Source organism: Sorex araneus, chromosome 6 (assembly GCF_027595985.1).
Source record: "Sorex araneus isolate mSorAra2 chromosome 6, mSorAra2.pri, whole genome shotgun sequence".
In the NCBI taxonomy this organism is placed as follows: domain Eukaryota; kingdom Metazoa; phylum Chordata; class Mammalia; order Eulipotyphla; family Soricidae; genus Sorex; species Sorex araneus.
The window spans coordinates 133,139,061-133,151,304 of NC_073307.1; the positions used below are offsets into that span (position 1 = coordinate 133,139,061).

Genomic DNA, 12,244 nt, shown 5'->3' on the forward strand with positions numbered 1-12,244 from the left:
ATTGCATATCAATTGCAGCCAGCATTTCTCTTTTTTGATGAGGCTCAATTTCATAAATCAATCCTTTGCTTCATGAGCCTAAATTATTTCATTTGAGCACTTGATATATTTTTAGATTATATATTTTTATGAAAGTTATAAAAAAATACAGTGAATCCTTTATCATCTGCTATTTTCTCTAGTGAAAGCAAGATTTAATTTTCATATGAGTTAAAGAGCTGCATGCATTTATTAGGCCAAATTTCCAAATAACCTTTCTAAGTAGCTTTTATCTGGAAAAAGCAAGACCTCTTTGACCCAGGATTTGGATTTTATATAAAATTTGTAAGTGTGGATATGCAACTTTAGCCTCTGGTTGCAAATGGTCTCTAGGTTCCAGAATGATTATGTTAAATGTTTAAAAAATATTTCTTTATTGTTTGAATGTCCACATATCCACATGCACCCACCCACACACACACACACAGTGAGCACATATATAAATAAAATTTGCAAGATAAATTAAAAATAGATTATAGACACAAAAATCTTTCAAGAAGTTTCAAGAAAAGTAAAACTTTTTTGCAGAAATCATTTACTACACTGTCATTTTGCAATTTGAAATAGACTGGAATTAGAATTAGAAAAACAAGCTAGAAGTTGAGTTCATATATGCACAGAAAAATGGAAAGAGGACCAAAGAGAGAGTACAGGAGTTACGGTGCTTATGTTGCACACAACTGACCCTGGTTCAATCCCCAGGACAATATGTGGTTCCTTTAGCACCACCAGGAATATCCCTGAGCACAGAGACAGGAGTTAATGCTGAGCATAGATGGTAGTGTAGCCCCAATTCCTTTCACCACCAGTCCTCCAAGATAAACTGAAAAAGATAATCAAATAAACACAAATACAGACACAAGCTTGTACATAGGAGCACTATTTACCTAAAAGGGGAAATCAAATGTCTATCATCCAGATTAATAGCTAAGCAAATTGTGATCGAATGTTATTTTTACAATAAAAAGATACATGCTACTGATGTGGATGAACCTTAAAACATTACAATGTGAGGTGGAATGATAGTACACAGGGTAGGGTGATTGCCCTAAGGCAGCCAGCCTGGGTCAATCCCCAGTATTCCACATGGTTCTACCAGATCCAGTAGACCCAACAACAACAACAACAACACACACACATTACGCTATATATTAAAAAAGCCACACATAAAGGTAACATATTAAGTAATTCCATTAATTTTTTTCTTTTTAAAGGAAATTCACAGAAATAAAACATACTGGTGGTTGCTAAGGGCTGAGAGGACATGAAATGAGGATAAACTGAATAGGTAAGGGGTTTTTAATTTTGAAATGATGAAACTTATTTGAAGATAGGTAGAGGTGGTTGATACAAAACAATGTGTATATGCTAAATGCCACTGAACATTGTTCATTTTTAAAAGATTAATCTTTGGGTGAGAGAGAAGGGCTGAAGACAAGAGACTTGCATGTGGTTACCCAAGTTTGAATCCCCAGGGCCACATATTGTATCTGAGCACTGCTAGACATCAGTACTGAATGCAGAACCAAAAATGCCCCTCTGCACCATGGGGTATGATCCAACACTCTATGCCCAAATTATGCCCAAATTAATCATATGTAAATTTCACAATAAATAGAGAAGGGGGAAGAAGAGGAAGAGAAAAAGGAAGAAAAGTTAATATAATTAGTATGACTTGGGGGAAAAAATCTCTGCTTTAAAAATTTACTAAACTTTTTGAAGTTTGATGAACATTTACTTTCAATATGTACTGCCCCTACCTCCAGATGATATAAGAATATAAATATACTTTAAATCTGTATTTTAATCTCAGCTTTGTTCCTTAGTGACCATGGATAAATCACAATTTCTTGAGTCTGATTTCTCATTTTCAAAGTACAGCTTTTACACCACTTTGCCATCTGATAAAGATTAAATAAATGTTCTATATTAAACATACCACACACAGCAGTTTGTGAAGCAGTTACTCCACAAAATACATCTTCTATCCCCTATGTTCCTGATATCCTACACAGATTGTGGGGCTACAGGATATAATAATTATTTTTATCACAGTCTGACAACAAAATATCTATCCAGATTATTTAAGCAAAGTGGCTGAGTCAGAGAAGTGGGTATGTAGGTGATATGAAAGTGAAAGCAGTAAAAGATAGTGAGATGATAGAGAGATAGCTCTAGTATATATCCACTTTCATCAGGCCAGAGGGAAGAGGTGTCACAAGATCATGTGTATGAAAACCAACAGAGGACCAATCCTCCTGAGATACAGGGCAAACCCCTGTGATTACAGAACCAGAATTAGAATATTGGAATGGGGGGGAGTTAGGGCAAGATTGAAAAATTTAAGGAAGCTCACCTTGTGTGGTGCAAGTACATAACCCTCAAGCATAAGCCACCCAACATTTTGTCCAGAGGTGCTTCACTGGTACCATAGACCCATCCCTGGTTTTGACTAAATCTTCTCTATGCATAGCTCTGTAATTCCCATTAAAAACAATCATTACTTTTAGCTAGATCCTGTTTATATGATTTATAGATATAAATTTATGTAGTCTTCTCAACTGTGAAATAAATACCATCATCATCCTCATTTACAGGTGAGAAAATTAAGACAGGAAAACATTAAATTACCTTACCATAATCTTGCAGCAGATAGCTGGTGAGTTTGATTCAGGAAGCTATGGTCTTATCACTACATTAGTATGTCTCTACCATCTATTTTCTGCTCTAAGCTAAAATTTAGTATTTCTAAAATAAAATTTCCCACCTCTGAAAAAATTGACATCTTCATATATTTTTATTTCTATCAATGTCCCATTTCTTTCACAATTATCCAGTCTCCGAGAGACCTTAAAACCAAACTCCTAATAATTTCCCTTGAGACAACTGTTTAGTCATTTACTGAAACTAATTGAGCATCCACTCATCAATGCACCAGGGCAATAGTTGTAACAGGAGAGAATATCTTGTGCAAATCAAACCTAATGAAGAGAGACAAAGGACTCTCTAAGAGTGACTCCCATGGACAGAGGTCTACATAAGTTAGCCATAACACCCTGAAGGAAAGAGCAGTCCAGGCAGAATGAAAACAGAGGACAACATCTGTGAGGTGAGAATTAGCTTGCTAGCTTTGGGAAAGAGAAGAAAAAGTACTAATAATGTGTATGGAAAAAGCTAAATATGGATAAAGGGACAAAATCTTGCAGATCCAGAACTAAGGGTTTGGGTTTTAATCTGGACATGACAGGAATTTACCAGATGATTCTCAGGACACTGTGTGGAGACTAGTGGAGTGTAGTAGACCCCAGAGGTGTCTCATTCAGATTCCTTTTATCGACATGACTTCATTAAAACTCTAGCTGCTTTGCATTCAAACTGCTAAAACCTACTTACCATATCCTTCTCCTGTCACCTACACTCTTGACTAAAAGGAACCAGCCATCATGCCAGAAATGCCTATGAAGTGATGACCACATCCTTTGGAACCAAGGAACAGCCACTGCCAATGACTGGAATCCACAATTATGTGGTGCGCTTTCCATTCCGGATTGGGGCTAGATTTGAGCTGAACATAAAACTTGATCAAGTTAATTCCTCCACTCTCTCTTGTTTCTCTCACTGCTTTAAAGATTTCACATGACTTTTCTTCACAAAATTCCCAACTAATGTCCTGCATCCAGGGACACTGTCCTGAGATGTTCAATGAAGAGAACTCTAACCAAGTTATTCTTTCCTCAGAACAACTCTTTTCAGTGCCACCTTTTAAAACTTCCAGCTGAATTCCCTTTTTCATAACCTCGCAGCCTCCTGGCATCTACAGGAGGTTCCTCACTGTGTGTGGTTCTTCTCCATGATACCTGACATCCTGTACTCCAATTTTAGCTGAATTTTCCTATAACATCCATTTTTTTGGCCTAGAAGAAAGATCTTGGAACTGGCTTTTAAAGCTTCCCTTTCGTCAGTCAGCCAGTTTGCTTATGACATAATCAATAAATATTTATGGGGGCCACCCCATTATAGAGCCTATGCAAGAAAAGGAAAAAGACATAAATTGTCCCTTTCCTACAATACACATCTAACAAGAGTTTGCTGGCAATCAAACATCATTCCAAATTCCTACTTTCTTCTAGAGGTAGTTTAAAGCACTATCAAACCTAAATTTGTTTGTTCATTATTCCTTGAATGTAACAAATTCATTTCTATGTGTGTGTGTGGGGGCGGGGTGGTACAGGGAGAACGTCCAGAGTTTCACACACACAGGAAATGTTGGTACCACCCTGCCCGCAATTCCCAACTTCATTCCCTCATCCTTCCCCAGTTCATGCATGGACCAGTTTCATATCTTCACTTGTTATACAATTACTTATTAACCTGTCCCTTTCCTAATGCTTAGAGCAAATATAACCTGTACTACCCACAAATACATACATGCAAACATTAGTGTTTGAGAAATTGACAAGGAACTGAACTGCTAAGAAAATGACACATGTCATCCAAAATTATTGGAATGTTTTGTATGTATACATCCTACTTGTGCTTCCACATTTAAATTTTAGAGGGTAGAGAGATTAGGGCCAAAGAGATAGTATCAGGGCCAGACAGACAGAGTTAAAACACTTGCCTTGCACTGGGACCAACCCCAGTTCAATCTCCAGCACTGCATATGATCCCTGAGCACTACCAAGACTGACCCTGGAGGACATAGACCAGAGTCCTCTCTGAAAACCACTAGGTATGGCCCAAAGTTCCTCTTCCCAGAAACAAAGGTAGGTATCAAGTCTATATTTCTAATTACTTTGTTATAGAGTATAGGCAAATTGACTTCATGTCGTTACTAGATGTTTTAGGTCTAGTAATTTTTTGGATTTTTTAAATGTTCTACAGATAGAATATAAACTCAATTTTGTAACATACAAGTCATGTAAAATAAGCTTGATTACCCTTGTGTGTCCACCAGCTTCATTCACTACCTCTCTCCAATATAAAATTAGTATTATTGAACTACCATTATGATTCACACTGATGGCCACAATGGCAAAAAAAAATGTCAAGAAAAAATCATTTTCAGAGGAAGGCCTATGGGTGGAATTGACTGTAATAACTCAAAGAATACTTTTATATATGCTCCTCATGATCAGTTGAAATCTTCTCTACTAAGAAGATCTTTTCAACTTGAATATCTCTTTTCTGCTCTTTATGAAAATGCCTGTCACTACATTTATCAAACTTGTAGTCATTATATGCTTAACTTGCTAAAAAATGCAATATTTGGGGCTGGAGCAATAGCACAGCAGGTAGGGCATTTGTCTTGCACTTGGTTAACCCAGGTTCTATCCCAGCATCCCATATAGTCCCCCGAGCACTGTCAGGAGTAATTCCTGAGTGTATGAGCCAGAAGTAACCCCTGTGCATTGCTGGGCATGACCCAAAACACCCCCCTAAAAATGCAATATTTTACTGATATATGGTGAGAGCTAAATAAATCTATGGATAAAGCTATCCCTTTTTTTCCAGTAAAACTTCCATAATAAAAAAGAGAAAATTAAGGGCTAAGGATACATATCAAGTAATAAGAGCACATGCCTACCATGTTTGGTTCCCAGCACCACATAGTCTCCTGATGCAGGTCAGATGCAGTCATCAGATGCAGCCCATGAGCACACCAGGGCTCAGGTACCACACTATGAGGTAAGCACTGCATGAGAACCAAGCATCATGGAAAGTGGTCCTTGGCTGTCTCTGGCCCCATTCCTCCCCTGAAGGTAGATCCTATAATAAAGATCACTATAACAGTATCATCCCATTGCTCATTGATTTGCTCGAGTGGACACCAGTAACATCTCCATTGTGAGACTTGTTACTGTTTTTGGCATATCGAATATGCCACAGGTAGCTTGCCAGGCTCTGCCGTGCAGGCGGGATACTCTCGGTAGATTGCCGGGCTCTCTGAGAGGGATGGAGGAATCGAACCCAGGTCGGCTGCATGCAAGGCAAATGCCCAACCCACTGCGTTATCGCTTTAGCCCATATTAAAAAAATTAAAAAGTGGGGCCAAGGTGATAGTACAATAAGTAGGACATTTGCCTTGCATGTGGCTGACCAGGGTTCGATCCCTGGCATCCCATATGGTCCCCCAAGCACTGCTAGGAGTAATTCCTGAATTCAGAGCCAGGAATAACCCCTGAGCATTGCTGGGTGTGACACAAAAAGCAAAATAATGATAATAATAACAATAATAAATAAAAATAAAAACATCTCAAAACGCTAAAAAATTGAAATCTAAAATTTTTAAATATCACATGAAAGTATATCAAATATCATTTATAATATAAATCACATAGTTTTTAAAAATAGTTTTATTAAAAATACTTTCCAGATTTGTTTCTACAAAAAACATATATAAATTAGTAACACTCAATAAATATTAGTCATGTTATCATTATCTTCATCATTTTCATCAAAACATATACAGGAAGCACTGTGTTGCTTGCTTCATAACAGTAATACTTCGTGATCTCACAAACTTTATTAAATAGGTAATATTATCATCTGCATTTTATAAATGAAGAAAACAAGACCTGGAAATTAACTTACCAGATCTGTGTTATAATCCATTTAGTGAATCAGAGAATGGACAAGATGGAATAATGCCAGAGCCTGATTGCTTAACCACATTAATGTACATTCCTTCACATGCTTGAAAAACAACAAAATAATTCCCCCAATTTAAAATGACTGAAATTCCTGTGCTTCTTGATATTTGACCACATTCCCATAGTTTCAACTTTGTTCCTTTGAGAAGTAGCAACCTTCTATGCCTATATATCAGTAAACTTGTCTATATAAAAACTGCGGTCAGTCTACAAACCTTTGCGTGTATTGTCAGAATGGCCTGATGTGACAAACTTTCTCGACCTCAGTAAATACTGCCATTCTTTGTTGTAAAGAATTGTGCACTGAGGAAAGTTCAGCTGTATCATGGTTCTTTACCCACCAGATGATGCTAGTAATGCATTACCAATAGGATAAACAACTATGTCTCAAAACATTACCAACTGTTTGTCTTCAATATGAAGAAATGTGGTTAAAGAACTGATACCCTGATGAGCATGACTACGTTCAGAGTCAAGAAGGAAAACAGAAATTGACTTCTCAGATGGAGGTTACTCCTGGGCCACACCCAATAATGCTCAGGGGTTATTCCTGACTCGGTACTTAGGAGTCTGTATTGTTGATGCTCAAGGGACTGAACTGGGTCAGCCACATGCAAGGCAAGCACCTAAATCTTTTACTCTCTTTCCAATTACAGAAATTGACTCTTACTTGCAGTATGGGGAAAATGACAATGCCCAGAAGATTTGGGAGGTCTTTAGTCCTAATTTAGTGGATTAATCTAGAGGCTAGAAATGGGAAATGAAAGGAGTAAACAAATGATAAGAAGGTTGGAGGATAAGCAGGGAAGAGAACGACTGTGTTTAACAAGAACTTTAGTGGCAGCAACACCCACCCTAAGCTTCTAGGAAATCATGCTAACTACTACCAGAATCTACTTTCTACATTTGTCATTCATTAACCTTCTCTCTCAAAACCCTACTATCCTTACCAGGGTTTATTAACTCTGTAAGAATTAGAAACCACCTGCTTACCTCCCCGGCCGCCAAACGCATTGGGCCTAATTAGAAAAGGGTTAGTCAAGTCCCACAAATGACTGTAGTGGCCTCTGAACAGTCTCAAAGACCTCTCCTCTGACATTCAATGATAGCTAATAAGCACCTACATTATACAAGGTACTTTGAGAACTACAAAGGAAAATGATAAATAAGAATAGCATCACCCCCACCAAAAAAGAAGAGAGAAAGAAAGAAAGAAAGAAAGAAAGAAAGAAAGAAAGAAAGAAAGAAAGAAAGAAAGAAAGAAAGAAAGAAAGAAAGAAAGAAAGAAAGAAAGAGAGAGAGAAAGAGAGAGAGAAAGAGAGAAAGAGAGAAAAAGAAAGAAAGAAAGAAAGAAAGAAAGAAAGAAAGAAAGAAAGAAAGAAAGAAAGAAAGAAAGAAAGAAAGAAAGAAAGAAAAAGAAAGAAAGAAAGATTGAGTGGAGAGAATGGATAAAAAAGGGAAGTCCTGAGAGGATGTGGGAAGGTTGGAATTCTCAGATCTAGAGGTTCCTGGGAGAATCATTTATCCCATCACTCTACTTCTGACCATTGTCTGGTCTCAGACAAACATTAGCATAACCATTAGCCTCTGCAATGTAATTATTCTTGGGCTGGCTTACTCTGGCTCCCTGCCAGAACATTCACAAATCTACATATGAATTTGGGGTAAAGTATTTTGAATATATTCCTACTAAATGGTTCATTCGCTATTTGCAGTCAAGCAGGCTGCTCTAATGAGGTCTTTTCCTTGCCTTCTCATCACCACCTTGTTAGGATATGGATAAATCACCATATTACATTTGGTCCTTCATTCATCCACTGAACAATAGTTATTGAACATCTATTAAGTGGCAGGCCAAGCACTGGAAAATAATGGTGAACAAGACAACTGTGATATCTGACCTAAAGGAAACTGATCTAGAGGGCATCACAAATACTTCACAAATAATTACAATCTGATTATTTTAAAAGTGGTCACTGGGAATGCATTGGAGCATATACTTACTAAAAGGCAAAGCTGAGTGAGGAAGAGCATATACAATGCCTACCATGCAAGAATCTCCATAGCAGCTCCACTTCTGAGGAGTTCTTGAATTTCTACTTCACTGTCTGCTCTCAATAAAGTCTCTGCTCCAATTCACTTGATTTCCAAAGAAGGCATACTATTCTTACCTTCTTACCTCACCTGCTCCTTCCTCAAAATTGGCTAGCCACATCCTGGGGTGGGGTTCCAAAGCAGCCATAACCAGACCCTTCCTAGTCATTTCTGCAGGCACTTCTCTCTAGAACTGTCAATGCTAGGGATGGACTTCTGTGTAGTTCTTAGAATACCTTGATAAGTACTTCCATAATGGGCAGTATCCCAGCTTGCTCAAGTATTTCCAAGTACCCTTGACTGTTCCCATTACTCTCCTGCAGCACTCAGAGAATGCTGTGACTCAAGTCATAGGTGAGTTTATTTTTAAAATAACAGCATTGTTTTATTCTCATGCTTTTGTTTTTAGTAAAATTATTAAAAAAGAGAGCACTTTCTCTCCTGTTTCTGTATTAGAAGATATATCTACACTATCACTCGTTTACTCAGCCTAATTTAAAAAAAACATCAGTTATAATATATACATCTCCGAATGCAAGAGTTATGTATACTTAGGTCAAGAACTCAACATAAGAAATGACCTGGCACCTAAACTGTACAGGAGGAAGAGAGTGGTGTGGAACGCCTTCAAGAACATCAAAGAAATAGTTAAGATGAAGAAGAACCTCTGGGCACATCTTTTCAGACTCCACCATTCTTCCTGCACTAACATACGCCATAGAGACCTGGGCCCTATGGAAACTGGATGAGAACGCTATTTGGGTATCCCAAAGAGGAATCAAAAGAGCTATGCTTGGAGTATCACGTTCCACTCAAGTAAGAGAAGGAATCTGGAGTTCTGACCTCCATCAACCATCAAGAATCAGGGACGCTGTTCTGTTTGCCAAGGCATCGAAAATCAGATGAGCCAGACACGTAACGCAATTCAGAGACGACTGCTGGACTAGAGTGTTACCGACTGGATTCTACAGGACGTCAAAAGACCCCATGACCACCCACATACAAGATGGTCAGACTTCTTCACCAAGACCCTGAATAAACGGTTTGAGACTCTTGGTGTTCCTGGAGCGAGCAGACGCCATTGGGCTACACTAGCATGCAACAGGGACAAATGGAGACATTACTGGTGCCTGCTCGAGCAAATTGATGAATAATGTGATGACAAGTGATACAAGTGTGATCAGTTATAAAATTAATCTAAGTGTTTCACAGTTATATATTTTTTTTTCATTTTCATGTCCCAGGCCAACAGAATACTGCCTTCTTCTATCATAAGATTAAAGGCAGCAAACTTGCAAGTTCAAACTCATGGGCTTGTTAAACATCTTATTTTTAGAATTCACTCTTGTAGTTGAAAAGTAAGCTTGAAAACACATTAATGCTCTATGAAATAGGTATAGTTAATGACATTAAAATAAATAAGCACATAATTTCTTAGGTGTAGGATAAGCTTATAAAATATAAATTCTGTGACAGTAGGAAAACATGCTGCTATATTCAATTATGTCATCTGCTCAAAATACAATTGCTTCTGTGTTTGGTAAATAGATTAAATCCAGGTCACATTCCTGTGTTCAACTGATTTTCTAGTCATTCACTCCCTTTTCTCTAAATACTTGAGTTCCTTGTTGCTGCATGTTCTTAAGTGTCATCATTTATTGCTGTAGGCATGATGGCTATATTTAACTAATAATGACAGTGGTTGTCATTAGATTTTAACTCAGTAACACTAACCTGACATATCATTTGAAGTATGTATTCAATTCAAATTTGATTAAAATTACAAACATCCCATCAATTGTGCCAATCAAAATGCCATCACCCTTTCCCTGAACTTTCCTATGAACTTTCTTGAAATAAGTTATGGCAGCTAAAAGTAAAGGCTAGCCTTGGGTCATAAACACTTTAAAATATAAATATGCTAGTGGAACAAGATCACTTGAAATTCCAAAGAACTTGATTTTGACCTGCATCCTGGAAAAATTCTAAAGGAAAAAACACAAAATAGTGAGAACTCAAAGTCACTAACACATTGTGCTGTATAGACATGTACATAGTGGGGACTTTAATTTGGCTGAATGCATTTTAAGTTCTTGAATATAGTAGAAATAGTTGGTAGTAAAATCAAGCACTACAATGGATGGTATGAAAAGCTTGTGGTAACAAGATAAGCAAAGAATAGAGTGGGAAAAGGAAAACATAAAAAGAACAGGTGGAGGGTTCAAGATATTATAAAATGAGAATAAAGGCAATTGCTTTGCATGCAGTACACAGCTGGGAATAGCCCCCAAGCACTATTACGTATGACCCAAACATTCCCCATAAGAATAGGAATACATATATATGTAAATTTTTTAAAAAAATATTTTGAAATATTATTTTAAAATAATATTTTTGTATATATATGTTTGTGTATACATACATTATATTATTGTTTTGAGAACACATCCAGCAATGCTCAGGAATAATTTATGGCCTGTGCATTTATGGCTCTGTGCTCAGGAGTGATCCCTGGTGTTGCACATGGGACCCATATAAGGTGCCAGGGATTCAACCTAGGTTGGGCTACATGCAAGTCAAGCCCCACCCTCTTACCCTCTTACCCTCTTACCCTCAGCTTTCTCCCTGGCCTAGTACAATATTTTAAACACCTGTGATGTTATATAGGCTTTTAGATACATCATCTCATTAACTCTTAATAAAATGCTGTGAAGTGTATACTGAATTGAGGCATAAAATGTTTCTTGTGGATATTTTCCTCAACCTGTCAGATATTCTGAAAAAGAAGTAGACAAAAGATTCTGATTAACAGCCTCTGGTTCTAAGTTAGAAGTCTAAATTGTTATTCACCAATATTATCCAATTTATATAAGAATTTTTAAATAATATTTTCTTATAATTATTGTTATTATAGTTTGGGAGCCATACCAGGAGGTGTTCAGGAGATCATATGTTGTACTGGGAAGTCAAACCTGGGTCAGTCATGTGCAAGTCAAGAGCCTTAAACCCTGTAGTATCTCTCTGACCCCCATGTAACCTAAGAAAAACAATTTAGTATCCAACAATCCTTTCAGGTACTATTTGTTACCTCTAGTTCCAATTAAGTACACTGAAAATAGACTAATATGCCTAAAATCATCTAAGAGTGACTGTATAAAAGGGACTAGAATCTAGCAAGGTAATCTCACTTTAGGTCTTTTACTTTCATTATTACTGCATTTTTTTGTTCTCTGCTACAGGTCTCTGAAAGCTTCATACACAATTAGCTTTAAAGGCAAAATTCTCTGAAAGAGTTAACTATATAATACATGAATTCTTAGGTTAAGTAACAAGCTTACTTGTTAAGTTTGTTATCAAGCAGGAAGGAATATTTCTGTTTCATTCTTAAATTCTTTCCTTTAGTTTCCACATGATTTATTCTTTACACCTTGTTAATGGACATAACAACACTTATATTC

General features: G+C 37.1%; 1 protein-coding gene across 1 annotated transcript in view; it reads right to left on the reverse strand.

Moving 5' to 3' along the window:
- The window catches only part of DCDC1 (doublecortin domain containing 1), a 440,548-nt gene that overhangs the window by 382,666 nt on the left and 45,638 nt on the right, over positions 1-12,244 (reverse strand). The window lies entirely within an intron of this gene.